The 27895-nt window shown below is 43.9% G+C and overlaps 1 long non-coding RNA gene across 4 annotated transcripts in view; it reads right to left on the reverse strand.

Annotated features, from left to right (window-relative positions):
* Nucleotides 1–12286: 12286 nt before the first annotated feature.
* The window catches only part of LOC110349368 (uncharacterized), a 29794-nt gene continuing 14185 nt past the window's right edge, over nt 12287–27895 (reverse strand). Inside the window, exons 5-7 of one of the 4 annotated variants that reach the window (XR_015452277.1) lie at nt 15064–15302; nt 14947–14988; nt 12287–13109 (exon numbers count right to left, since the gene is read on the reverse strand). This is a non-coding gene — a long non-coding RNA (uncharacterized LOC110349368). Of the gene's footprint in view, nt 13110–13305; nt 15303–27895 lie in introns of those variants that run through there. The other 3 variants (XR_015452276.1, XR_002395273.2, XR_015452275.1) reach the window with 3 other exon arrangements.

The following is a 27895-nucleotide window of genomic DNA, read 5'->3' on the forward strand; positions in this document are numbered from 1 at the left end:
CAAAAAAAAGCAAAGGAACTGTGGATGTGATTCTGCATATTGCAGGTGCCTGAATGGGTGAAGTTCCTAGAAACACTGCAGAGCCTGGCCATAGTGAGATGGAGCAGAGAGGGCCTGGTGTTTCTGTGTGGAGGCTGCAGGGGCTGAGGTTTGGGAAGATGAGCAAGTCCTGGGGATGGAGGGTGCCGATAATGTCGATGTACTTACAGCCCCTAAACTGTGTGCTCAAAAAAGCTAAGATGGTAAATTTTATGTATATTTTACCATAATGTATTTTTTAATTTTTCAGTGATTGAATGGTAAATTTTATGTAATAGCTATTGTATCACAATAAAAAACTGAACAGTGAAACAGCTTTAAGATGACAGAATGTTCTGAAGTCATTTAACACTGCATCGACATGAATTACCATAGAACAATAGCCATATATTGCCAAGCTTGAAAAGAAAATGGGAGAATACCACACATCTTGTGTCTTTATTTTTATAAATTTTCTTTATTTTTATAAATATATTTTTATTTTTATAAATTTTCATAAAAATGGGTTTGAAACGAAGGATTAAGCACTAAATTTTTTTTTCCAATTTTTTTTGAGACAGTTTCCCTAGACAGTTCAGGCTGGCTTCAAAGTCCAGGTGATCCTCCTGCCTCAGCCTCTCGAGTGCTGGGATTACAGACATGTGCCACCATGCCTGCCTTATTTTCTTCATTAGCACAAGGTTGCAGTACATAATGATTACATCGATTCCTTTTTTTTGGTGGTTTTTTTTTTTGTACTGGGGATAGAACTCGGGCCCTTGTGCTTTCGAGGCAGACGGCAGAACCACTGAGCTAAATCCCCAGCCCACAGCAATTCCTTTTTCATCCCCTTTCTCTTCTCTCCCTTCCCTCTCCCTCCAACTCTTGGTACCCTTCTCTTTTCCAAAAGATCTAGCTCCCTATTTCCTATTCTCTTTCTTTTATTTTGTTCCTTACTTATATTTTGAGTTTCTTGTATTAAAAAAAATACAATATTTAAGCTTGTGTGTCTGATTTATTTCACTCAACAGTATGATCTCAAGGTGCATTAATTTTCCTTCAAATGACTCGTTTATCCTTTTTATGGCAGAGTAGTACTCCATTGTGTGTAAATAACATTTTCTTTATCATTCATCTGTTGATGGACATATAGGTCATTTCCAAGATTAAACTATTATGAGTTGTGCTGTTATAAACATGGGTGTGGACATATCACTGTAATATGATGTCTCTTGACTCTTTGGGGAAGATACCTAGAAGGGGAATAGCTGGGTCAAATGGAATTTCTAGTTTCAGTTCTTTTGTTTGTTTATTTGTTTGTTTGTTTTCTTTCTTTTTTTTTTTTTTTGAGACAGGGTCTCACTATGTAGCTCAGGGTGGCCTCAAACTCATGACAATTCTCCTGCCTCAGCCTCCCAAGTGCTGGGATCACAGGCATACACCACCATACCCGGCTTAGTTTCAGTTCTTTGAGGAATCTCCATGATGACTTACACAATGGTTGTGTTAGTTTACATTCCCACCAAAATGTAGAAAGGCTCCTTTTCCCCCTGCAATCTCTCTAGCATTTGTTATTATTTGATTTCTTGATGATAGTCATTCTTTCTGAAGTAAAATGGAATCTAGGTGCTGTTTAATTTGTATTTTTCTAATGCCCAGAGATGTTGAACATTTTTTCACTTATTCATTGGCCATTTGTACTTCTTCTGAGAAGTGTCTATTCATTTCAGTCATCCATTTTTTGATTTGGTCTTTTATTTGGGGGGATGTCTCATTTTTTTTAATTCTTTATGTAGTCTAGATCTTAGTCCTCTGAGGTATAGCTGGCAAAAATAATTTCCCATTCTGTAGGATGTCTCTTCCCTCTATAGGCTGTTTCCTTTACTCTGCAGAAGCTTTCTAATTTGATATGATCCCAATTGTTGATTATTGATGTTATTTCCTTTGGGGGTTTTTTGCTGGTGTTCGTTCGTTTGTTTGTTTGTTTGTTTGTTTTTTGAGTCAGGGTCTCCCTTTGTAGTTCAGGCTGGGCCTGAACTCACTATGTAGCCCAGGCTGTCCTCGAACTCACAGCGATCCTCCTGCCTCAGCCCCCCACGCTGGGATTACAGGCATGTGCCACCATGCCCGGCTTGATATTATTTCTTGTGCCACTGGAGTTCTATTGAGAAAATCCTTGCCCCTATGCCTATGACTTCAAGAGTTTTACCTATTTTATCTTCCAGCAGAGTAAGCATTTGTTTGAACATTTAGATCTTTTTTCCACTTTGATTGATTATGCATCAAACTGTTAACAGTGCTGGAGTAAGAGAAGCATTGAGGGGACACTCACTATATATTATAAAAGTCTGTGGTACTTGAAATGAGCACCGGGCGCTTGAGGTGGGGAATGGGATAAAATAAAATTAAATTTTAAAAAAAGAATGTAGCAATTTTAAAATAAAAAATTAAAATTAAATGTAAAAGGGCTGGGGATTTAGCTCAGTGGTTCCACCTCCTGCTTTGAAAGCCCAAGGTCCTGAGTTCAATCCCCAGTACCAAAAAAACCCAAAACAACAAAAACAAAATTAATTTTTTTAAAAAAAGAGCACCAAAAAGGATTTTCTTTAACCTTTAGTGGTTCAGTGCTTCCTCTTTGCTGTTAGGATAAGGTGCAGGAAATGGTTCCTATCAATCAGGTTGATGGCGTGCACCTATACTGCCAGCATGCAGGAGGCTGGGAAAAGAGGATTGTGAGTTTGAGGCCACAAACTCCTAATCACAGCAAATTCAGAGCCTCCCTGGACAAACTAATCCTGCCTCAAAAAATCAAAAAAGGACCAGCTATGGTGGCATACACCTATGATCCCAGCACTGGAGAGGCTGAGCCAGGAGGATTACTGGGAATTTGAGACCAGCCTGGACTACATGGTGAGTTCAAAGCCAGCATGGAATACATAGTGAGACCTTGTCTCAAAAAAAAGGGCCAGGGATTTTAGCTCAGTGGTTCCACAGCCTGCCTCTAAAGTGCAAGGTCCTAAATTTTATCCTGGTACCAAAAAAAAGAGAGAGAGATAGAGACAGAGAAAGAGCCTCTCCATATAGCAAGTTTGAAAGTTCAAGGCCATCCTGGACTAATTGTCTCAAAAGACAAAAAAAAAAAAAGAGAGAGAGAGAGGCCATTAGAGTAATGGAAATAAAAACACCACTGAGATTGCATCTTACTCCACAAAAAAATGGCTATCATCAAGGACTCAAAAACAATAAATAAATAAATAAATACTGGCAAAGTTGTGGAGAAAAAGGAAGCCTTCTATATTGTTGGTGGGAGTGTAAAGTAGTATAACCACTATGAAAATTAGTATGGAATTATCTCAAAAAACTAAAACTAAAAATTTCATTCAACTCAGCTATATTCCTTCTAGACACCTTCCTGAAAGAGTTAAAGACATCATATTATAGTGATACATGCTTATCCATTTTTATAGCAGCACAACTCATAATAGTTAAATCTTGGAAGCAGCCTGTATGTCCATCAACAGGTGAATGAATAAGGAAAATGTGGTATTTACATGCAGTGAAGTACTATTCACCCATAAAGAAGGATAAATTTGGGTAATTTGTAGGAAAACAGATATACCTTGAGATCATAATGTTAAGTGAAATAAATCAGACACACAAGTTTAAATATTTATCTGAGACCTCCTGCTGCACAAGCGCAAGGACCCGAGTTCGATCCCTGGTACCAAAAAAAAATTTATATGAGAAACGCATAGTATGAATAATTTAAGAGCAAAATAAAAGAAGATTGGAGGGCCAGGGATTTAGCTCAGTGGTTTCACCGCCTGCTGTGCAAGCGCAAGGACCTGAGTTGGATTCCCGGTACCAAAAAAAAAACAAAAGATAGAAGATTGGAAATAGGGAAGTAGACTTTTTGGAGATGGGAAGAGAAGCTAGGGATGGAAGGAGAGGAGGAGAAGGGGAAGTAAGAAGGACTAAGAGACGATATGTATATGCACCAATTCTCAAGATACATAAGTTCATTATGTATCACAAACATGTACAGTACTAAAAAAAAATTTTTTTTTTTGGTACCGGGGATTGAACTTGGGTCCTTGTGCTTGTGCAGCAGGCAGCGAAACCACTGAGCTAAATCCCTGGCCCACTAAAAAATTATTTAAAGACAGGAAATGAACCAGGTATAGTGGTGCATACCACTGTGAGTTCAAGGCCATACTGAAATTCCCACTCCCCTTCAGTCTCAGCTCCCCTCACTCCCTTCCAGTCCAGACTCCCTGAACCTTCAGAGTCCTGGGTCCTGGCTCATCTGCCCTGGATTGCACCCTGTATCATAGCTGCCTGGGTTCTTTCTTTTCCTTGTGATAGCAAAGAAGGGGATGGTGTCATCCAATGCGCCTGGATTCCTAATTTAAGACCGATCAGTCCCACAAGAGGGACTCGACTCAAACTCCTTGGACAAATGAGTGGACAAAATGGGTTTGTGACTGTAGCCTGGGCAGGTGGGTCCCTGAACTTGGTGATGCACACCTGTTATCCCAGTACTCTGGGAGGCTGAGGCAGGAGGATTGCAAGTTCAACCACAGCCTGGGCAACTTGGTGAGTTAGTGAGATCCTGTCTCAAAAACTAAAAGGGCTGAGCTGGGGATTTAGCTCAGTGGCACCATGCCTGCCTCCCAAGCGCAAGGTCCTTAGTTTGATCCCCGGTACCAAAAAAAAAAACTAAACTAAAAGGGCTGAGGATATAGCTCAATGTCTCAGTGTGAATGCCCTGGGTTCTTTCTCCAGCAATGCAGGGGAGTGGGGGAGTGAGCACACACATAATACCTTTTGATATTAGAACACAGAGTGTCAAGCCTAAAGAACTTGTGGCCTTCCATATTGTTTTGGGTTTTATTTATTTAATTTTGTTTGTTTTTATGAGACAGGGCCTCACTATGTAACCCAGGCTGGCCTCAAATTCACCTCGATCCTCCAGCCTCAGCCTCCCAAGTGCTGGGATTACAGGACAGCGCCACCACACCCGGCTTGTTTTCCATACTATTAGGCCTGGTGTGGCACTACCAGGACAGTGGGCCCGAAGAACCTTAGAGCAAGGAACTTTCAGTCCACACTTCATTAAGCGCTGCATTAAGCCAGGCACCTGGCCTGGAGGCAGCCATCAACTGGGAGGGAGCAGAGAGATCAGCAGGTGCAGGGCCTGTGGTTGGGGACCCTCAAGGCAAACAATGGGGACTGATGTTACCTGGCTGTGGCTGGAGCCTGCTCCTGGGAGCACCCGAGCCAGAGCTCCTGGTGTGGCACTCTGGAGGTGGAGCTGAGCCCCCGGTCCTGCTCTGCTTGCAACATCCGGGTACAACATTTCAGTGCCCTGGCATTACTGCAAATACAAATTGGAGAGAGTTCAAAATGAGAACAATCTGACCAAAAGCTGCTCCTTTAATTCGGAAGTTGGTGGAAGAACCAGAGATGCGAATGAGCCCGCCTTGTCACCCCTGAGCTAGCCGGTGGTGACTGGTGACAGTGGCCACACTTCCGACAATGCCTAAAGGATCCCAGGAAAGCTCCCTCTCCCTGGCATGGCACCGCTCAGTCCTCATTATTGTTGCTATGTGACAGACTATTGGCTCAGTCTTAATCCAAGCCTCCCAGTGAAGGGGGGCCTGGAGAGGGCTCGGGAGACAGGAGACGCATCCCTCCTAGAATTCAGTGTAACCAGCACATCCTCACCACGTCTTAGGGACCCACCGTACCTAGTCCTGAAGACAGAAATGTCCAGCTCAATGTGGGCCAAGCCCTTTTTATTTTTTTTACTTTGAGACAGGGTCTCCCTGAACCACTAAATCATCCTGGCTGGGTTCAAATGTGTAATCCTCCTGCTTCAGCCTCCCAGAGTGCTGGGATCACAGGTGTGCACCACCACACCTGGCTATCAGTGGACATTTATCAATTCCCATTTGGAGAGCACTGTGTTGGGCTCCAGGAATACAAAGGTAATAAAACTCACATTGCTAGGGCCGGGGATTTAGCTCAGTGGTTTTGACGCCTGGCAAGCGTAAAGACCTGAGTTCAATTCCCCGGTATCAAAAAAAAAAAAAAAAAAAAAATTCGCATTGCTTCTGGCCTGTCCTGCTTACTGTTTGCAGGAAGAGACAGACTCAAATGGGAAGCTACAATGAAGTGAGGTCCTTGCTGCAATAGTAGAGGCTTGGCTGTAACACAGACACTGCGGGGGGGGGGGGGGGCTGTTAGCAGGTTCCACCTTGGACTCAGTGACATGCCTATGAGACACCAACGTGGAGATCACCTATGCACAGGGGACATAAAGTCTGGGGAAATCAGACTCAGTCTGTGTTCTGGACAGTCTTGCTTTCTGGTGAAAAGAGAGAAATGTAGCTGGGTATGGAGGAGGATCACTGTGAGTTCAAGGCCAGCCTACACTACATAGAGCCCTTCTCAAACTCTACCACCCTCCACAACAAAAGACCACATGACAAGTCCCATGGCCTGGGAATGCTGCCATTCCTCCAAGAGCAGCCCAGGAGCGGGTTCCTAAGTGATTCTGAGTAGTGGTCTTGACAAAGCTCTGGTGAATGAATCTGATGGCTCAGTGGCTCTGCAACCCAGGTACAGCAACAAGTGGAGCAACACCTCAAAGCCCAGGACCCTGACAAGGAACGTGGTGATGTGGTTTGCTGGAAGGCCGAATGTGTGATGTATGATGGTGACAGAGCTTTGGGGTGCTGAGGTCACTAGAGGTGTGCAGGGCAGGAAGCCTGAGCCAATCTACACCTGCAGCCTGAGCAATGTCACCTTAATGGGGCTTCAGGTGCATCTCCAAGAGACATGGGCACAGGGCACCTGCTTCAGCCTCCTACATTTAGCCTCCTTGCAGGTTGGTGTTTGTTTGTTAATTTGTTGTTTTTTCAGTACTAGGGATTGAACTTGGGGCCTTCTCACTGAGGCTACATCCCCAGCCCCTTTTTTAGTTTTTATTCTGAGTCAGGGTCTCCCTGAATCATTAAGTTGTCCAGGCTGGACTCACACTTGAAATCCTCCAGACTCAGCCTCTTGAATGGTGGGATCACAGGTGTGCCTACCATGCTGGCCAACGCTGCACGTTGAGGGGTCAAGGAGCTCTGGGGTCTTTAGGATGTGCCAGAGCCCAGCAGCCAACAAACAGCCTGAAACTCAGTCCCTCAGTCACACAGCCACAAGGAAATAATACTGCCACCAATCCCAATGAGGTTGGAAGCCTCCAGATGAATATACAAATTGGGCCTGGTGGTGCAGGCCTATAATCCTAGCACTCGGGAGGCTGAGGCAGGAGGATCACTGCAAGTTCAAGCCCAATTTGAAGTACATATCAAGACCCTATCTCAAAACATCAAAAAAGAAATTACAAACCAATTGATACAGTACCTTGATTGTGGCCCTGGGAGACCTGAGCACAGCGCCCAGCTAAATTTGGCCTGGACTCCCAGTCTACCCAAACGGTGAGGCAGTCAGACTCTGTGCTGCTTGAAGCTGCTGCAGTTGTGGTAAGGCCTTATGCAATCACAGAAAGTGAATGTAACATTTCAGGAAGGGAAACAAAAAGGAGTCTTCTTTTTTAAAAATGTAGTTGTTTATAATTACTTAATGGTTTAAAACTTCAAAAGGTCTATTGTTCTTCCCTTTCCTGTCCCCTCCCACCACCTGGTTTTTGCACATACTTCAGAGATAATCTTGGTACAGATAAGAAGCCAAAAGGATACTTCTTTATATTCGCAAGGACCGGAGTTCGATCCCCTGTACCAAAAAAAAAAAAAAAAAAATTTTCCTTTTTAAACTTTTTTTAGCTTTTATTTAAATGGTATTGTGTACTATATATGGTGCTCTGAACCTTTTTTATTGCTGTTATGATGAAGTATCTCAGAATAGGTAATTTGTATGTGTATTTTTGGGAGGAGGTGGGACAAGTTCTCCTTACATAGTTCACCCTGGCCTTGAGCTCACTATGTAGCCCAAACTGGGTTTGAACTCATAGTGATCCTCCTGCCTCAGCCTCGGGAGTGCTGACATTACAGGTATGCGCCACCACACCCAGCTCTTGGGTAATTTATAAACAAAGAAATTCATTTTTCACATTTCTGGAGGCTGGGAGTCCAAGGTCAGAGCTAGCATTTTTGTTTTTATTTTGTTGTGCTACTGGGGATTGAACCCAGGGCCTTCACACTGAGCTACATTCCCAGCCCTTTATTATTGTTGTTATTTTTTAAATTGTGAGACAGATTCTTCCTAAGTCATTTAGTTTCCCTCCCAAACTGAACACGAACAAGTAAGGACAACTGAAGAGACACTTTTTTTCAGGGTCTGTGTAGTTCAGGCTGGCCTTCAGCTTGGAGTGATCCTCTGCCTCAGCCCCTGTGTAACTCGATCTTAGGCAAAAGGCCAAGAAGCCATGCCTCTCCCTCTTTTTGACCTTTATAGAAAGGGAATTATGAGGGTTTTTTTGTGTGACTTGCTGCTTTAGTTCAAGATTATTTTAGCCAAGTGTGGTGCTGCATGCCTGTAATCCCAGCATTCAAGAGGCTAAGGCAGGAAGATTGCCATGAGTTTGAGACTAGCCTGGGCTATACAGAGAGTTCAAGGTCAGCTTGGACTATACAGGCAGACCCTGTCTAAAAAAAAATTTATGCGATCTAGCCATGCTAATGCATGAGGCTCCCGTTTGTTCATTTTATTGTACTGTTTCCACTGAATTAATAAACCACAATTTATTTTTCTATATTACCTGTTTTGGTTTTCCCCCCCAGTACTGGGGATTGAACTCAGAGCCTTCACACTCAACCCCATCCGAAGCCTTATTTAATTTTTTGATTTTTTGAGACAGGGTCTTGCTATGTAGTTCAGCCTGGCCTTGAATTCACCATGTAACCCAGGCTGGCCTCAAAGTTTTGGTGATCCACCTGTCTTGGGCTCCTGAGGGCTGGGATTACAGGAGTGCACCACCATGCCCAGCTATTTTTCTATATTACCATGGATAGACATTTAAGGGTTCCATTTGGGGGGCTGGGAGTCTCACAAGGTTTGATCTCTAGCATCAAAGGCTGGGTGGGGGGCTGGGAATGTAGCTCAGCCTCATAGCACCTGCCTGACAAGCACGAGGCCCTGAGGCCAGCCTGGGCTATATAGCGAGACCCTGTCTCAAAAACACCAAAGAGGGAGGGGAAAAAAAAGTTTCCAGTTTTGCTGCATTAGAAACAGTTCTGTTATGAACAATGATTTACCTGACCCATGGTGCTCAGGGCCAAGGCTTCCTTGAGGACTCCATAAGCTAGTAGGGCAATCCCTGGGCCACCAGATGTGAGCATTTTGTATTTTTCTGAACACACCATGCTGTTTTGCTGAGCCATGTACCACTATCTTCAGCAACCAGTAGTGTGAGTTCCAGGCCTCAACTTCTCTAACCACAGTGTGGTACACAGACTTCAGATGGCTGAAGGTTGACCATGCTGATGGGCGTGCAGTGGTTTTCATTTTTCTTTTTTTTTTTTTTTTTTTTGAGACAGGGTCTCACTATGTAGTTCAGATTGGTCTTGAACTCACTATGTATCCCACGCTGGCCTCAAACTCTCAGTGGTTCTCCTGCCTCAGCCTCCCCAGTGCTAGGATCACAGGGGTACACCACCATGCCTACCTGTCTGTGTTGGTTTGATTGATCAGATTTGTAAGAACCCACTCTGTCCTTTTCCCTTTACTTTGCAAATGGATCTCAAATGCACAATAAGGTGCTCACCTTCAATTATTTTTTTCCCAGCTGAAAACAATCTTTTTTTAAAGCAAAACATTGACCCAGGGATTTAGCTCAGTGGTGCCACTACCTGCCTCCCAAGCGCAAGGGCCTGAGTTTGATCCCCAGTACCAAAGAAAAAAAAAGCAAAATATTTATTGGTACATTTTAGATATATATAATGATAACATTCATCATACAGAATTTGTACCTGCACATGACACATCCCACTTCTTGGGGTTTTTTTCCATTTCACCTTCAACGATGAAGAAATGACAAAATCACAACAGCACCACTTTTGTCACTATTAGATTGGCTAAAGCCCAAGAGGTTTGATAACCCTGCATTGGTATCATGTGAAGAATGCAGAGTGGTCACCATGGATGGGAATAGAAACAGTGAATGTCTACGGAGAGAGTTTGGCATCTCTAATACACTCTTCACTCATATACAGAGAGGCTGAGGCAGGAGGATCTCCATGAGTTCAGATCCAGCCTGAACTACATTGAGACCGTGCCTCATAAAAACAAATAAACAAAAAAAGAAAGCAAAACAAATAAATGCATGTATGGTATGTCTCAACCATTTCATTTCTCGGAATTTATCCTTGGGATATACTCATGGACGTATCAGATGACAAGTTCTAGATCATTCAGAGTGACACTGTAACAGCCAAAAACCCTAGCAACTAAGGATTGGTTAGACATTTTATGCTATATGTATCTTTTTTATTTTATGTGAAAATAAAACAAAATTTCATAATAAAATAATAAGAGAATAAGAATAGTTAATACACTGTATCATTATCTTCAAAGTAGTTGCTGGAGTACAAGTCAAAGACATACAAGATTCATTCTTACATAAAAGAAATAGAGGGCCGGGGATTTGGCTCAGTGGCACTGTGCCTGCCTCACAAGCACAAGGTCCTGTGTTCGATCTCTAGTACCAAAAAAAAAACCATAATAGCACAAAACTGTTTTTTCAATGAACTAAGCAAAATTAATAGTATAAATGAGCTGAAGTAAGCTACACATTAAAATACTTCTGAAGTAGCAGAGTAGGTAATTAAGGGAATTATTTGAACCTCTCCCTACTTCCTATTTATCTGTCTTCTAATTTGTTCTTTTATACTGGGAATTGAACCCAGGACTTTTTGCATGCTAAGTATGTGCTCCAGTGCTGAACTACATCCCCACACCTTTTTTATTTTGACAAGCTGCTAAATTGCCTAGCCTGCACTCAAACTTGATATCACCTGCCTCAGCCTCTCAGAGTGATGAGATTACAAGTGTGTAGCACCATGCTTGGCTGCAGTTTTTTATTTTTTATTTTTTTGGCTACAGAGGGTTTTTGTTTTGTTTTGTTTTCACTTTTTTTGTGTGTGTGTGTGTGCCGGGGATCGAACTCGGGACCTTGGGCTTGTGAGGCAGGCGGCGGAACCACTGAACTAAATCCCCGGGCCTGTTTTGTTTTGTTTTGTTTTTGTGGTACCGGGGATCAAACTTGGGACCTTGTGCTTGTGAGGCAGGCGGCGGCACCACTGAGCTAAATTGCAGATTGCAGAGTTCTTTTAAAAAGCAATTTTATAAGCCAGGCGTGGTGGAACATACCTGTAAGCCCAGCACTCGGGAGGCTGAGTAAGGAGGATTGCTGTGAGTTCAAAGCCACCCTGGGCTACATAGAGTTCAAGGCTACCCTGAACTGCACAGTGAGACCCTGTCTCAAAAAACAAAAATCAAACAAACAAAAAGCAGTTTTATATAAGCTAAAAAGAAATCTCTGTGACACGTGGTAAGCTAGGCATGGTGGCACACACCTGCTATCCCAGTGCTCAGGAGCCTGAGGTGAGAGAATTGCCTCAAATTCAAGCCCAGCCTGGACTATACAGTGAGATCTTTTTGATCCCACCACTCCAGAGACTTAGGCAGGAGGATCCCCATGAATTGGAGGCCAGCCTGTGTTGCATAGTGAGTTCAAGGCAAGACTGAACTACACAGGGAGACCTTGTTTCAAGAAAACCAAACAGGGGCTACCCACTTGGGACCCCTCCTGCCCCTCAGGAGCTTTCCTATCAATAAATATCTTCCCACTTTTAACCTCCGTCACTCCTAGGACTCATTCTTTGATTTCTAGAGAACAAGAACTCAGCATATCATATAGTTAACAGGTTGGGAGATATAACATTTCATATTTCCTGTGACATTATTGGAGGTCCCACCAAGCTAATAATTAATAGGAGGTAAGAATTACTTTTATTGATTGCTCAATTACAATAAGTAACCAAAATTGTCATTCTTGTTTGTCACTGCTTGTGCCTCTTGTAAATGCTTTGTACTTTGAGTTCATATACATTGTCGTTTTGTTAAAATGATGATGTATCTTTAAAAGGACATTTTACTTTTGTAGACAAGGTTTTATGTTTCTGTTTTATATATATATATATATATATATATATATATATTTCTTTTTTTTTTTTTTTTTTTTTGGTAAGGGGGATCAGAACACGGGTCCTTGGGTTTGTGCACCAGGCGGTGAAACCACTGAGCTAAATCCCCAGCCCTTCTGTTTTATATTGATTGCTTGATTGACTTGTTAGACAATGCTGAAGAAAAGTAATGTTAGATTGTCATCCAACGGACTTTACCAATAATTACTAGTAAATTAGAAAATGTAGTAAAAATAGGTCTCTCTGTAAAATCTAGTTCATAGTTGAAAAATATACATCCCTACTGATAAAATTCAGGACCCCAGCTGTCAATTAATAGGCCGGCAGCTCCTCTTAAGACTTGGGAGACAGGTTTCACTGAGCAAGTCTGGCCCAATCCTTCTCTATACTCTAGAGAAAATGTTGAGCCAGCTCTGCCTCGGTTTCCTTTCTGGTCTGATCTTCCACTGGTGGGGAGACAGTCTTAGCTCTTGAGATTCCCCACTCTAGCCTTTCCAGGCTGAGAGTGACGACTCAGGGGCAAGTTGTCTCAATAACTCAACGAGCGCATGAGAAGAAAAGACGTCCTATCCTGGTCTCATTTCCAGTCTCTCCTGCCAATCTTATCCTCTCCTTTATAGAGGCATGTAAAGTCAGAAAGGATCTCTGAAATATTCAATGTCTTTCTCCTAAGAACCTTTAAGTTAAGTCCTTAGAAAATGAGCGTTCTTGCCAACACTGAAGATAGGGAAGTCATTTTAGATCAGGAAACATACCCCATCTCTGGGTTAGATGAGACATCAAGGTTTTGTCTGTCAAGGAGAACACATGAACTTGATGTCCCCACTTAGTGCTCTGGGGAACAGTCTTCCTTGGGAGATTGTACCTGAGACCCTGTGGAAAGAACCGACTTCTGGGTGAAACCAGAAGGAGAGCTATTTCCATAAGCACAACACTTAAGGGACCAAAACACATTTAGTTTAAGGGAGAATCTCCCCCCCCCCATAGGTCTGGCCCTTATCATTTATGTATGAGAAAAATACTTTGGCTAATAAATTGTTGACTAAATGCTGGCAAGACAGGCAGCTAGGTTAAAAAAAAAAAAAAAAAAGGGCCGGGGATTTAGCTCAGTGGTTCCACTGGCTGCCTTGTAAGCGCAAGGTCCCAGGTCCATCCCCAGTACCAAAAAAACCACAAAAACCTACCAAAACAAAAAAACTAAACAGGGCCAGGGATTTAGCTCAGTGGCACCACGCCTGCCTTGCCAGCATAAGGTCCTGAGGTTGATCCCCAGTACCAGAAAAAACAAACAAACAAACAAAAAAACCCCACAAGCAAACAACATCCCCAGATACATGGTCAAGTGAGAAGACAGCCAGGTTCAGAATACTGTGTAGAATACGCTACCACACCCACAGCACATAGGCACATATACTCGTTGTATTCACAGGGGATATCTTGCAGAATCCTTAAGAAAAGAGGTAGAAAAAATGAGTGGGCAAGTTGGCAAATCAGGGTAGAGAGGCTTTGTTTGTTTTTTATTGTATGTTCCTTTGCATTTTTAAATTTCCAGACATGGCCATGTATTACCCATTAAGTTAAATCATTAATTTAAAAATGTAATGAGCTTCTGGGAGACTGAGATAAGAGGATCAAAAATTTGAGGCCAGCAGGGCATAAGGGCATATGCCTGTAATCTCAGTATTCTGGGAGGCTGAGGCAGGAGAACTGAAAGTTTTTGTTGTTTTTTTTGGGTACCAGGGATTGAACTCGGGTCCTTGCGCTTGCGCAGCAGGTGTAGAAACCACTGAGCTAAATCCCTGGCCCCAAGAATTGAAAGTTTTTAAACCCACCCTGAGCAATTTAGTGAAATCCTGTTTCAAAATAAAAAATAAGAAGGGCTGGGGAATGTAGCTTAGTGTGAAGGCCCTGGGCTCAATCCTCAATACTGAAGAAAAAAAAGTTTTGAGGCCAGCCTGGGTCACATAGGGAGTTTCAGACCAGCATGAGCTACATCGTGAGACTCTGAGACACTATCTCCTGCGATGGCCAAGGCCTGAGTTACGTTCCAGAGGTGCAGCAGAGTGGAACAGGACAGAGACCTAGCCTTTGGAGGCTCCTGGGCTCCTCAGTGATGCTCCTGTCCCAGAGTGAGTGCTGGGACAGGACTCACACAGACACCTCAGAGGAAGGCGTTCTGGGGGGGCAGCAGCAGAGAGCAGAGGGCGGTCTGTGGAGGTGGCTCTGGGCAGGCGGAGGCAGAGGAAGCGACTCCAGGCAAAGCAGAGCTTTGTCCCCATGAGGAACTGAGAGCCATTGCACTCAGCCACCTTGCAGAAAAAGCCAGCGAGAAATGAGGAGAGAACGAAGAGGGGCAAGACTGGAGCCTGGAAGGTTGCTTAGGAAACTCCTGTTGCCAGTCAGACCAGAGGGAGCCTGGATTAAGACTGGCAGTGGGGACTGAAAGGATGGGATAGATTGGGAGATCCACTTGCTCCCCAATGGGCAATGAGGTGCAGGGGACAGAGGAGCATTAGGGTGACAGGAGCCAAGAGACATAAGAGCTGGAATGTCACATACTTTGCCTCATGAGAGAACCCAAAATGTAAATAAAGAGCAAAATAAAAGGTAGATACAGGGAAACAGGAAGATGGAGCTTTTGCAAATGAAAGGGGACCAAGAGATGAAGGGGGGGACATAAAAGGTATTCAGATGTGTTCTGTACACTCACCAACTCCCCGTGACGTGTGTCAGCATTATGTTCTGCAAACACCTGCTGATAAAATAATTTTTAATTTTTTGTAAAGAAGAAAGGTAACATTCTGTACGGATTCAATGTATGCAGCACCTGTCCAGCACTTGGCGGGAATCTGTCATCCAGTGCCCTGGGTGATCAGGAAGGGAGGTGCCACCAGGTGACAGTCTGAAGATCCAGAGGCTCTGGAGCTTGAGGAGCTGACCGAGGTCGAGGAGCTGGTGGGGACTGAGATGGCACTAATGGCCGTGTTCCGTATTTGCGCTCTCAACCTGTCCCCTAAGTGTGACGCCCATGTCAAGCACGATCGGCTCAGTGATAGATGTTTCCCACTAAGAAAAATCACAAGGGAGGAAGAAGATTTGAAGGGGAAAGCTGACATTTGAGTTTAAGGTTTCTGCAAAATACCTAGGTGACTGCAGTAGGCACCCGAAGTGGGACATGGCAGTGCAGTCCTGGAATCCTAGCACTCTGGGAGCCTGAAGCAGGAGGATTGTATGTTCAAGCCCATCCTGGGCAACCTATCAGCTCAGCAAGACCTTATCTCAAAACTTTAAATAAATAAATAAGGAGGGCTGGGAATGCAGCTCAGTGCAAAGGTCCTGTGTTCAATCCCCAGTAACACACACACACACACACACACACACACACACACATTCTATACAGGCATATACATATATATGCCTATTTCTGTGTGTGTGCGTGTGTGTGTGGGTGAAGACAGAGTTCTGAGCTGAAAACACTGATTTAGACATCATCAACACATAAATTGGGCCTGGCGTCAAAGAAGTAGATAAAACCAAATTGTCGTATGTTAAGACGGAAGAGGAACCAGGGCAGTATTTTTATTTTCTCTGTGATAGGCTCTTGCTCTGTTGCCCAACTGGTCTTTAACTCCTGGGCTCAAATGACCCTCCTGCCCCAGCCTCCTGAGTCGCTGAGAGTATACTATGCCTGGCTCCTACTTTCCCAAGAGTTTCTTAAGCAGGTAAGTCTCCATGCTCAGCTGCCTCTCAGCTTTTATTGAGAGAAAGAACTCCTGTTTATTTAAGCCATTGCTACTGTGGATGTTCCATTTCTGCCACCCAGAGCTAATGTATGACCCAGGTACTCTCAGTGGGGCTCTGGCGGCCACTCCGAGTGGTAAGGGGCAGGTTTCTCGTCGACGGCAAGGCCTGCTCTTGGTGGAATTACAGTCCCCTGCCTTCTCTGTTAGGGTCAACCCCGAACTGTCTAAAGCCTTCCCTAAACTCCTGCCCCCTTTTCAGTTCTTCCCCGCCAGGGCCTGCACATTCACCTGTCGCCTTAGCGGCTGCTTTGCTACCAGGACCAGAGTAGGTCGAGCCCAGAGCCCTTCCTCCCCGCCCTTTACCAGCCGGGCCGCTGACTCCGCCCAACCTGGGGGTGGGGGCTGGGGCAAGGAACGCTGGAAAGATTGCGGCCGGCCCGCGTCAGAGTTACGCCTGGGCCTCCTTTCTTAGGGAAAACAGTGAGAGAAAGGAAAAAATATTCAGAGGAAAAACAGGTTTTTTAAGGAGAGGGAGTAGGGCACTGAGAAAACTAGGGCGACGTGAGAGATTAAGATTGCAGGTCCATGGGGCCGGGGATTTAGCTCAGTGGTTTCGCCGCCCACTGGGCAAGCGCAAGGACCCGAGTTCGATCCCCGGTACCAAAACAAAACAAAAACAAAAAGATTGCAAGTCCAATGTGGGGGCACAAACCTATAGTCCCAGCACCCAGGGGGCTGAGGCAGGATGATCGCAAGTTCAGAGCAAATTTGAACTACATCCTGTCTCAAAAAAGAAAAAAAAAATTAGTCATGTGATCGATACATGGTACACCATGGATGAACCTGGAAAATATTATAAATGAAAGGGCCAGACACAAAAGGGCAAATATTTTATGATTTTACTTAAATAAGTGCCCTGAATAGGCAGATTCCTAAGGACAGAAAGTAGAATAATGGTTACTAGGGACTGGGGAGGGAGGAAGAGGAAGTCATTGTGTAACAGCACAAAGTTTTCATGTGGGATAAGGGAAAAGTTTATTTCTTTTCCTTTTCTTTTTTCTTTCTTTTTTTTTTTCTTTTGAGACTGGGTCTCACTTTGTAGTTCAGGCTGGTCCTGAACTGACTATGTAGCCCAGAATGGCCTCAAACTCACAGAGCTCTTCCTGCCTCATCCTCCCAGGTGCTGGTATTACAGGTGTGTGCCACCACGATGCCTGGCTTGAAATTTTTTTGGGGGGTACTGGGGATTGAACTCAGGTTCTTGCACTTTTGAGGCAGGTGGCACAATCACTGAGCTAAATCCCCAGCCTCTGGCTTGAAATTTTTTAAAGTAAATAAAAGTTGGGTGTGATTGAGCATACTAATCCCAGCACTTGGAGGCTGAGGCAGGAAGATCACGGGGAGTTCAAGACCAGCTAGGTCTAGTGAGTTCAAGGCCAGCCTGAACCACAGAGTGAGGCCCTGTCTCAAAAAGAGGTATTTTTGGGCTGGGGATTTAGCTCAGTGGTTCCACCACCTGCTTTGCAAGTGCAAGGACCCCAGTTTGATCCCTGGCACCAAAAAAAAAGAGGTATTTTTTGGTGCCAGGGATTAAACTCGGGACCTTGCACTTGCAAGGCAGGCATTGGCACCACTGCACTAAATCCTCAGCCCGCAAAAAGAGTTTTTTTAAAAAAAATAAAACTGAATGGGCCAGGCATGTAGCTCAGCAGCACAGCGGCTGCCTGGCAAGTGTGAAACCCTGAGTTTGGTTCCTGGTACCAAAAAAATAAATAAATAAAACTGATGTGTTGTGACAAAGGCCGATCTGTGGCTGCCTGGCAAGGAAAGTATAGGAAGGGATAAGAGAGGGTCACCAACAGGGGACATAAGGAAGCACTGGAGGGGTCCTAGACATGTTCCTCATCTTCATTGTGGAGTGGTTTCATGGGCATCAGATATGGAAATTCTGTTCACACACTCCCAAATAGAGACAGTTTACTATGCATCAACTGGACCTAAATGATGCTATTATAATGATGACACAGGCCAGGGTGCAGCTGCAGGGTAGGGCTCTGGCTAAGTGTAGTGAAGCCCTGAGTTCAATCTCAAGCCCCAAAACCTATCGATCAGCAATTGGCATATTTACACTAACATATGAATAAATATTGAAGATCAAGATTTGTTTAAAGTGTCATAGTTTGGATGATAAGTTGTGCCATCTGATAAATCTATAAATACATATATTTATTTCTTCCAATATGTAAACCCCTCAACTATGCCCCTCCCAAGAAACTGCAGATCCCCCAGTGCCCATCCTCACATCCATCCTTTCCACTGTCTCTACCCACTACCTACCAGGGCCAGATGCGGGTGCTCGGATGAACAAAAAACTGTCTGTCAGTACGCAGTGGTGGCACAGGAGCAAGACAACAAGTGACAGTTCTGAAGCTGAGGGCCTCGACTCATGGCCAGGCCAGTCCTTTGGAGCAGCTCGGTCCTCTGGGGGTTGGGGGTGCCGCTGGTTGCAGGGCGCTTGTACAGTTGCTCCATCACTGCTGTCCCCACTGGGGACGTGAAGGTCCCTTCCAGGACATAGCATTCAGTCTGGGCTGCTCTGCCCGATTCCTGTGCTCTGGGAGGTGTTGGGAGCAATCAGATCAGCACGATAGCACTGTGGCCTGAGAACGACTCAAGACTCTGGCTGAGCGCTCAAGGACATTGCCAGCTGGCCTGTGGTGTCCTGGGGAATCTAATTCCTTCACACATCAGCAGGTTTCCAGAGTGCTTCACTGGCAAATGGCCTCAGCCAATGAGCTCACCAAGACTATTTCTTTTTTTTTGGTACCGGGGATTGAACTTGGGACCTTGTGCTTTCGAGTCAGGTGGCAGAACCACTGAGCTAAATCCCTGGCCCTACCAAGCCTACTTCTTAAGCCTAAATGCTTTGTTCTACGATTGAGACTGCTGTTTTTTGGTTTCTCCCATCACCCTCAGTACTGGGGATTGAAAGCGTGGCCCTCACACACTGAGCTATATCCACAGCCCTTTTTATTCTGACACAAATTCTCCTTATGCCACTAAACTGCCCAGTGCTTCTCCTGCCTCAGCCTCCAAGAGTGCCAGGACCTCAGGTGTGTGTCACCACACCCAGCTGAGATTCTGAGTTTAATGTAAGGACAACTACCTCCATCCTTCTGAATCAGGATGGGAATCTTTGCCTCCTGGCTCACAGATTCTGGGGGAAGTTAGCCTCTCCTCTTGCCAAGGATATTGCTCCTCAGTCACACCTTCCAGCTGATAGAATTTTAGGGTTTTGTTTTGGTTTGGTTTTTCAAGACAGGGTCTTGCTGTGTAGCTCAGGCTGGCCTTAAACTCCTGATGATCTTCCTGCCTCAGCCTTTCCAGTGCTTTCTTCTTCTCCTTCTCCTTCTCCTCCTCCTCCTCTTCTTCTTCTTCTTCTTCTTCTTCTTTTTTTTGCTTTCTTCTTTTATAGTCTGGGAATTGAACCCACAGCCTCTTGCATACTAAGGATATATTCTATTACTGAGCTACACACCCAGCCAATTGCTCAATTTGAAATACCAGGCCCGGGGATTTAGCTCAGTGGTTCAGGCGCCTGCCTCACAAGCGCCAGGTCCCGAGTTCGATCACCGGCACACACACAAAAAAAAGAAATACCAAAGCAGATGGGTTTTAAACCATATTTAAATCATGTGGTGACCCTAAGACACAAAGGTGCACAGTAGTCAGAGCTGTTTGGGGTCAGGATCATCACTGTCACCAGCTTCCATCTCCATGTCTTGTCCCACTGGAAGGGGAAATGACAGGCATGGGCTGTCATCTCCGGTGATGACAGTGACTTCTGTGGCACTTCCTGAAGGATCTGCTGAGACTTTTCTTGAGGAGGTGGCACTTTTTTCAGAAATATATCTGTCTTAGTCACTTTCCTGTCAGGGAGACAGGATACCTGACACCATAACTTAAAGGAAAAGAGGTTTATTTTGGTTTCAGTCCATGGCAGAGTGGCCCGGTAGAGGAGGGCTGCTAACAGCATGGCATCTGGGAAGCAGAGCAAGTCAAGGCAGGAGATAGGAAGGGAGATAAACCCTTCCAGGCCACACCCACACACACCCCCATTCTTGTCACCTCCAAAAGCGCATCAGCTATAAACCTTCAAAGCACAGTCCCCTTCCAAAAGCTCTGCCAATGATTGAATGAGGCTTTGGGGGGACATTTAGAGAAAACCATAGCATTCTGTCTCAGACCCCCGAAAGACTTATGCACATCTCTTTATGAAAAAAATGCATTTAGTTCATCTTATTTTTTTTTTTTTGGTACTGGAGATCAAACTCGGGTCCTTGTAGTCCATCTTTAAGAGTTGTCAAAATTCAGCATTGCTGAAAAGTCCAAGTCCAAGTCTCCTCTGAGACTTAAGACAAACTCTTAGTCAAGAGCCCATATAAAAATCAAAAAGATGGTCGAATACACCTGTAATCCCAGCACTTAGGAAGCAGGAGGAGCGCTGTGAGTTCCAGGCCAGCCTGGGCTACATAGTGAGTTCAAGGTCAGCCTGAACTACATAGGGAGACCCTGTCTCCAAAAGAATTTTTTTTTAAAAAAATCAAAAACAAAGTTAAACACTGCCTACCTACAATGGTATAGGACAAACATTCCTATTCCAAAAGGGAGGAATGGGGGGATAGAAAGAAATCAGACCAAAGCAAAACCAGAGCCCAGAACATCAAGTGTTAATTCCTATAGCTCTGTGTCCAGCACCCAGAGCAAGCTGTGGCAAGATATGAACTCCAAAAAGGTTGGTGGTCCCACCCCTATAGCATCGCCAGTGGTTGTGGCCATCATGGCTTAATTCCTTGCTGTTTTCTTTTTCTTTCTTTTTTTTTTTTTTGGTACTGGGGATCGAACTCGGGTCCTTGTGCTTGCTCAGCAGGGAGCGAAACCACTGAGCTAAATCCCTGGCCCTCTTGCTGCATTCTTTAGACATTCCATATTCCTGGGTTCTCCAAATTCCTGGAGTTTCCACTGCACCTTTGGCTTCAGTCTCAGTTTCCTGCACTGCCCTCTCAGGCACACACTGTCTGGCCTCCCAGGCCTTCTTCTGAAATCTGGGTTGAGTCCTCCCTAATCCCACAACTGTTGTATTCTACATGTCTGTAAAACCAGCATCATGAGGATGATGCCAAGGTCTGCTGTCAGTCACACAATAGTCATGGGCTGGGGATTAGCTCAGCAGTTTCACCGCCTGCTGCACAAATGCAAGGACCCAAGTTCAATCCCCAGTATCAAAAAAACAAAAACAAAAAAATTTTTTAAAAAAAGTCAGGCCCCCTTGAATCATGGCCACAGAAGCCTCCAAGTGCCTGGATGGTTGAGCACTGTGAACCAAATGCTGGGGAACCAATTCCCTAGGTGCTCATTCTCAAATTCCCTGGGGCTCTCTTCTCAAAGCAAAGTTTTTACTTCGCAATTTTGAGCCTGTTAACAGTAAGGCCTTGCTGATTCCTAACATGTCTTCAAGCTGTCCATCCTATTGTCCTAATACAAAGTTCTTGGCTTCTTTTTATTGCATTTTTTTTTCAATACCAGGGATCAAACTTAGGACCTTGTGCTTTTGAGGTGGGCATGGAACCCCTGAGCTAAATTCCAGGCCTGCATTTTTTTTTTTTGAAACAGGATCTTGTTTTGTAGTTCAGGCTGGCCCTGAACTCACTATGTAGCCTATGCAGGTCTTGAACTTTTTGCAATCATCCTGCCTCAGGCTCCCAAGTGCTGGGATTACAGGCATGCACCACCCCACATGGCACTTGGCTTCTTTTTTTTTTTTTGGTACCGGGGATTGAACTTGAGTCCTTGCACTTGTGCAGCTGGTGGCGAAACCACTGAGCTAAATCCCCGGCCCACTTGGGTTCTTTTTAATGCTAATCTTTTCAGCAACCAAGCTCTCCTCTGCTTCAGCTTTATAGGCTCTTCCTTTCTGGGGACTCTCAAAACTTTTTAAATTACTAAGCTGTTATTCAGATAAAGGACTATTATCTCGAATATATAAAGAACTCAAGAAAATCAGACCCCTCAAATTTAAAGACCCCTGGGCCGGGGATTTAGCTCAGTGGTTTTGCTGCCTGCTGCCCAAGCACAAGGACCTGAGTTCGATCCCCGGTACCAAAAAAAAAAAAAAAAAATTAAAGACCCAGTGGAAAAATGGGCATCTGAAATGAAAAGACACTTCTCAGATGAAAAATTAGAAACATCAAATAAATATATGAAAAAAATGTCCCACATCACTGGTCACTCATGAAATGCAAATTAAAACGCTGAGATTCCATCTCACTCCAGAAAGAATGGCTGCTATTAGGAAATCAACCAATTAAAAAAAAAGAAATCAACCAATAACAAATGCTGGAAGGGATATGGAGAAAAAGGAACCCTTCTCCACTGTTGGTGGGAGTGTAGACTGGTACAACCACTGTGGAAATCAGTGTGGAGATTTCTCAAAAAACTAAAACTAGAGGTTCCATTTGACCCAGCTATTCTTCTTGGAATCTTCCCCAAAGAATTAAAGCATCATAACACAGCAATAAATGCACGCCCATGTTTATAGTGCCACAGTTTGTAATAGCTAAATCTTGGAAACAGCCCAAATGCCCATCAACTGATCCAAGTGAATAAAGATGTGGTTTTTTCTACAATGGAGTACTTCTCTGCCATAAAGAAGGATGAGCTTCAGACATTCATAGCTAAATGGATGGACCTTGAGACCATACTCTTATGTGAAATAAATCGGACACACATGTTTACATACTCCTTTGTTTCTCTGGTGTGAGAAACCAAAAGTAGAAATAATGACTGAAATATATAAAGGATGCTGAGAAATGGGAAGAATGTGTTCAAATTGGAAGGGAAACAAGGGAGGAGGGAGGGAGAAAGGAAGGAAAGGACAAGAAAAAAAATGAAAATAGAATAAATGGAAACAAAGCACTAGGGATTCAGCTCAGTGGCACCACACCTGCGTTGCAAGAACTAGGTCCTAAATTCAATCCCGGGTACTGGAAACAACAACAACAACAACAACAACAACAAATGGAAGCAAAGCTTTTGTACATAGGAAGGGGAGGGGGCTTAAGGGGGAGAATGGGCTAAAATAAAATAAAATTTATTAAAAATTTTAAAATTATTCAGCTGTGCCCTTTGCTTCTTTATCTTTCTTTCATTTTTTTTTTTTAGACATAGTCTCACTATGTAGTTCAGCCGGCCTTGAACTCACTATGTAGCCCAGGCTGGACTCAAACTCATAGCAATCCTCCTGCCTGAACCTCCTGAGTGCTGGGATTTATAGGCATGTACCATCACACCTAGCTACTCTTGATTCTCAATGTAGAGCTGGCTAAAAGCCCCCAACAGTACTCATGCCACAGTCTCATCATTAGGCTACCTTGAAATTTTCTCCACCAGATTAATTAGTCCTCCATCCTTTATCTCAGTCTCCCATAAAGTCTCAGGACAGGAGCAAAATATAGCTGGGCATGGTGATACATCCTTGTATCAGCCTGAACTACACAGCAAGATCCTGTCTCAAACAAACAAACAAACAAAATAACTCAAAAGAATAACAACAGGGCTGGGGATTTAGCTCAGTGGTTCCGCTGCCTGCCCTGCAAGGACAAGGACCAAGTTCGATCCCTGGTACCAAAGGAAAAAAAAAAAAAAGGATAACAACAACAAATAAGCAAAATGTAGACAAACTTTCTTCCAGAGCATAATATACATGGCCTGGAGTTCAACTGCCAACGAGTCCTTGTTTGAAATTGAAAGCTCTTGAACCTGGTCTTCACTGTTCGCCTTTTTAAAAGCATTCTGATCTTTTGAGTTCTGACCTCAATCTCCCAACAAACTCTGCTTACAGCATTCTAGGGCTGTTTCTCTAGCTAGCATCTCCAAAACTTTCCAAACTCCTCCCACAAAGCAGTTCCAAGGGCTTCCAGCCACATGGTCAGGTAGTGTCACAGCAACACGCCTACTCTTGGTACCAAAATCTGCCTTACTTTCTTCATTGCTGAGACACAAAAGCCAAGACCCACAACCTAAATGAAACTGAGGTTTTTATTGCTTCATATTTCACTCCGTTGTTGGGGGGATTCACGGCAGGACAGCATAGCAGAGGGGCATGGTAACTGGGAAGCAGCAACCTTCCGCCTTTTCTAACCGGGCCCCACCTCCAACAGCAACTCAGCTGTAAGGCTCATAATCCAATCATCTTTCAAAAGCCTTACCAACGAGTGCATAAGGCTTTGGGGGGACATCTTAGACATAAACCGTAACACTGTCCATGGGGATTTCCTTAGTCTGTCCTTTTTACATCATGGATTGGTTCATGAGTAGATAATGTACCGTGAGCATTCCTCTCCACTAATAAAAACCTTTCATTTTTAGGGTCCATGTTTCCAACCTTCAAGGAATTTGTTTTGGTCTGCAAATGCTCCTACCAAGCCTTCAGTGTGAAGTTCTCAGGGCTTCTTCTTTTCCTTCAGTTTCATTTTCTCTGGTTCTTGGTTACACATTCCCCAGGAGGAAGGAAGTTTTCAGGTCCCTCACAGGGTCCTCAATCACCTGTGTATAATAGTCCTTCAGCAAGGACCTGAGTTCGATCTCCGGTACCAAAAAAAAAAATAGTCCTTCAGGGATTGAAATGGTATATAGCACTGGACAGCAACAGGATATCTGTGGGTGTAGGTTTTTTAAAGTCTCAAATTCAAGGGATTGTAAGTGTTAACAAAATATTTCTTTTTTTTTTTTTAACAAAATATTTCTTTCTAGACTCGGAGCTTTTCTCACCAGGAAGCAGTTAATGGGTTCTTATTCTGCCTTGGACCCATTCCCACCTATAGTCTTTCCACATTTCCATACTGTCAACCACCAGATATATTTCTTAATATTTTTTTCCAGGGCCGGACATTTAGCTCAGTGGCACCGCGCCTTGCCTTGCAAGCGCCAAGTCCTGAGTTCAATCCCTGGTACCAAAAAAATAAAAAATGTTTGTCAATAGTGGCAATTGAACTCAAGTATTCGTGCTGAGCTACGTCCCCAGCCCTTTTTTTTTTCTTTTCTTTTTTTGGGTACCGGGGCTCACCACTGAGCTAAATCCCCAGCCCCCCAGCCCTTTTTATTATTTAATGTTGAGCTAGAGTCTTGTTATGGCACTAAGATGTACAGACTAGGCTCAAACTTGTCATCCTCCTGCCTCAGCCTCCCAGGGAGCCTGGATTAAATACTGCTGAAATCTAATGGTAAAGTTAGGAAGCCTGGGTTCAAATCCAGACTACACCAGTTACAAACTGTAACTTAGGGGCTGGGGATTTAGCTCAGTGGTTTCAACACCTGCTGCACAAGCACAAGGGGTTGCTGCGCAAGCACAAGGACCCGAGTTTGATCCCTGGTACCAATAAATAAATAAATAAATAAATAAATAAACTGTGTAATTTTGGTTGGCAGGTAAATTAAACTTAGCTTCAGTTTCCTTGGCTATAAAATCATGGACACCTATAGCACCCGTAGCAGACTATTTTTGTAAGAATGGGATATGGATTTACATGTAAACAAGTTCAGTGCTAGGCACATGATAAGTTCTTAATAAATGATAAATTTTTTTTGAGACAGGGTCTTGCTCTGTAGTTCAAGCTATCCTTAAGCTCACTATGTAGCCCAGGCTGGCCTTGAACTCAAGGCAATCCTCCTGCCTCAGCCTCCCAAGTGCCGGGATTACAGGCCTGTGCCACCACAGCAGGCTTGATAATTCTGATTTATTACTCAGTAGCTCATTACTGCCCTAAGGCTAAAGGTGGTTTTTTTTGTGTGTTTTTTTTGAGACAGCGTCACGCTCCATAGTTCAAGACCAGTCTATGTGACCCTTGCTGTCCTCAAACTCATGGCAATCCTCCTGCCTCAGCCTGCTGGGATTATAGGCATGAGCCACCACACTTAAAACTAAAGTTCTTGGCACAAGAGAATCTTTTTCTGGGCTGGGGATTTAGCTCAGTTCTTCTGCTGCCTGCCAAAAAAAAAAAAGCATAAAGAGAATTGTTTTCTTTTTAGACAGGGTCTCACCATGTAGCACAAGCTGGCTTTGAACTCACTATGTTTTGTTTTGGTTTTCCTTTTTTTTTTTTTGGTACCAGGGATCGAACTTGGGACCTTCTGCTTGTGAGGCAGGCGGCAGGACCACTGAGATAAATCCGGGCCCTTGAACTCACTATGTAGACTGGCTGGTCTTGAACTTGTGATGTCCTCCTGCCTTAGCTTCCTGAGCACCACAGATGTGTGCCCACATACTTGGCCTCAAGAGAATCTTTTACAATGTGGCTATGGTATAGCTAGCCAAACTTATTTTCCATTACATGGTCACTTTTTTTTTTTGGTACCAGGGATCAAACTCAGGACCTTGTGCTTTTGAGGCAGGCGCGGTGCCACTGAGCTACATCCCGGGCCCTCTTATTTATTTTTCAGAACATTTTTCCAATTAAAAAGTAATACTGGGGCCGGGGATGTGGCTCAGTGGTGCCGGTGCCTGCCTGGCAAGTGCAAGGTCCTGACTTCAATTCCTGGTACCGCAAAAAAAAAAAAAAAAAGTAATACAACTCAACAATTCCACCTTTAAGAATCTATCCCAGAGTCCAGTGATCACACAAAAGTGCACCCAGTAGCATTGTTTGTAATGAGAACAAATTGGAAATAACTGTAAATAAGAGAATACTTAAAAATTATGGAACAGGGGCCAGGGATGTAGCTCAGCCTCACAGTGCCTGCCTGGCAAGTACAAAGCCCTGAGTTCAATTTCCGGTACTATATATATATATATATATATAGTTTTTCTGGGGTTTTTTTGGTACTGGGGATCGAATTCGGGACCTTGCACTTGTGAGGCAGGCAGTGGCACCACTGAGCTAAATCCCTGGCCCTATATATATTATGGAACAGCCAGGCTCTGGAGCCTGTAATGTCATCTACTTACATATTTTGCATTTATTCTTCGTTGGTGTTAGGGACTAAACCTCATGTGTTCTTAAGTTCTCCCACTGAGCTGCACTCTTGGCCCCAGGAAGTTACTGAAAAGACCTAGTCAAGGTGTAGCTTAGTGGTAAAGCAAGCACTAGGCAAGCGCAAAGTCCTGGGTTCAATCTCCAGCACTGCAAGGAAGTGGAAGGAAGGAAGAAGGAAAGAAAGAAACAAGAAAGAAAGAAAGAAAGAAAGAAAAGAAAAGGCTGGGTGTGGTGGCATATGGCTGTTATCCTAACACTCGGGGGGCTGAGGCAGAAGGATTATGAGTTCAATCCCAGGCTACATAGTGAGTTCACAGCCAGCCTGGACTGCATAGCAAGATCTTGTCTCAAAAAAAGCAATAATAATAACAATTTTAGTTTGGAAAATAAGAAATTAGAAAGAAGGGACAAAAAAATAGAAGAAAAAATGGAAACAAAGCTTTTGTAAATAAGGAGGGGAAGAGGGGTTGAAGGGAGGGGAGGGGAATGGGAAAAAAAGAAGAATCAAGATATATCATGTACAAGCTTAGGGCTGGGGATTTAGCTCAGTGGTTTCACCGCCTGCTGCATAAGCGCAAGGACCCAAGTTCAATCCCCGGTACCAAAAAAACCCCAACAACAACAAAAAAATTATTTTGTTATAGCAATAAAAATGGATTAAGACATACTTATAGATCATAAAGAAATACTATAAATAGCTATACAATAAATTAGACAACTTAGATGAAATAGACAAGTTCTATAAAAACACAAATTACCAAAACTGATTCATAAAGTTATTAAAAATCTAAGGCTGGGGATTTAGCTCAGTGGTTCCACTGCCGGCCTTGCAAGTGCAAGGTCCCAAGTTCAATCCTTGGTACCAAAAAAAAAAAAGAAAAAGAAA

Source organism: Heterocephalus glaber, unplaced genomic scaffold (genome assembly GCF_053883595.1).
Source record: "Heterocephalus glaber isolate CG9 unplaced genomic scaffold, H.glaber_assembly_v1.0 deba00001444, whole genome shotgun sequence".
NCBI lineage: Eukaryota > Metazoa > Chordata > Mammalia > Rodentia > Bathyergidae > Heterocephalus > Heterocephalus glaber.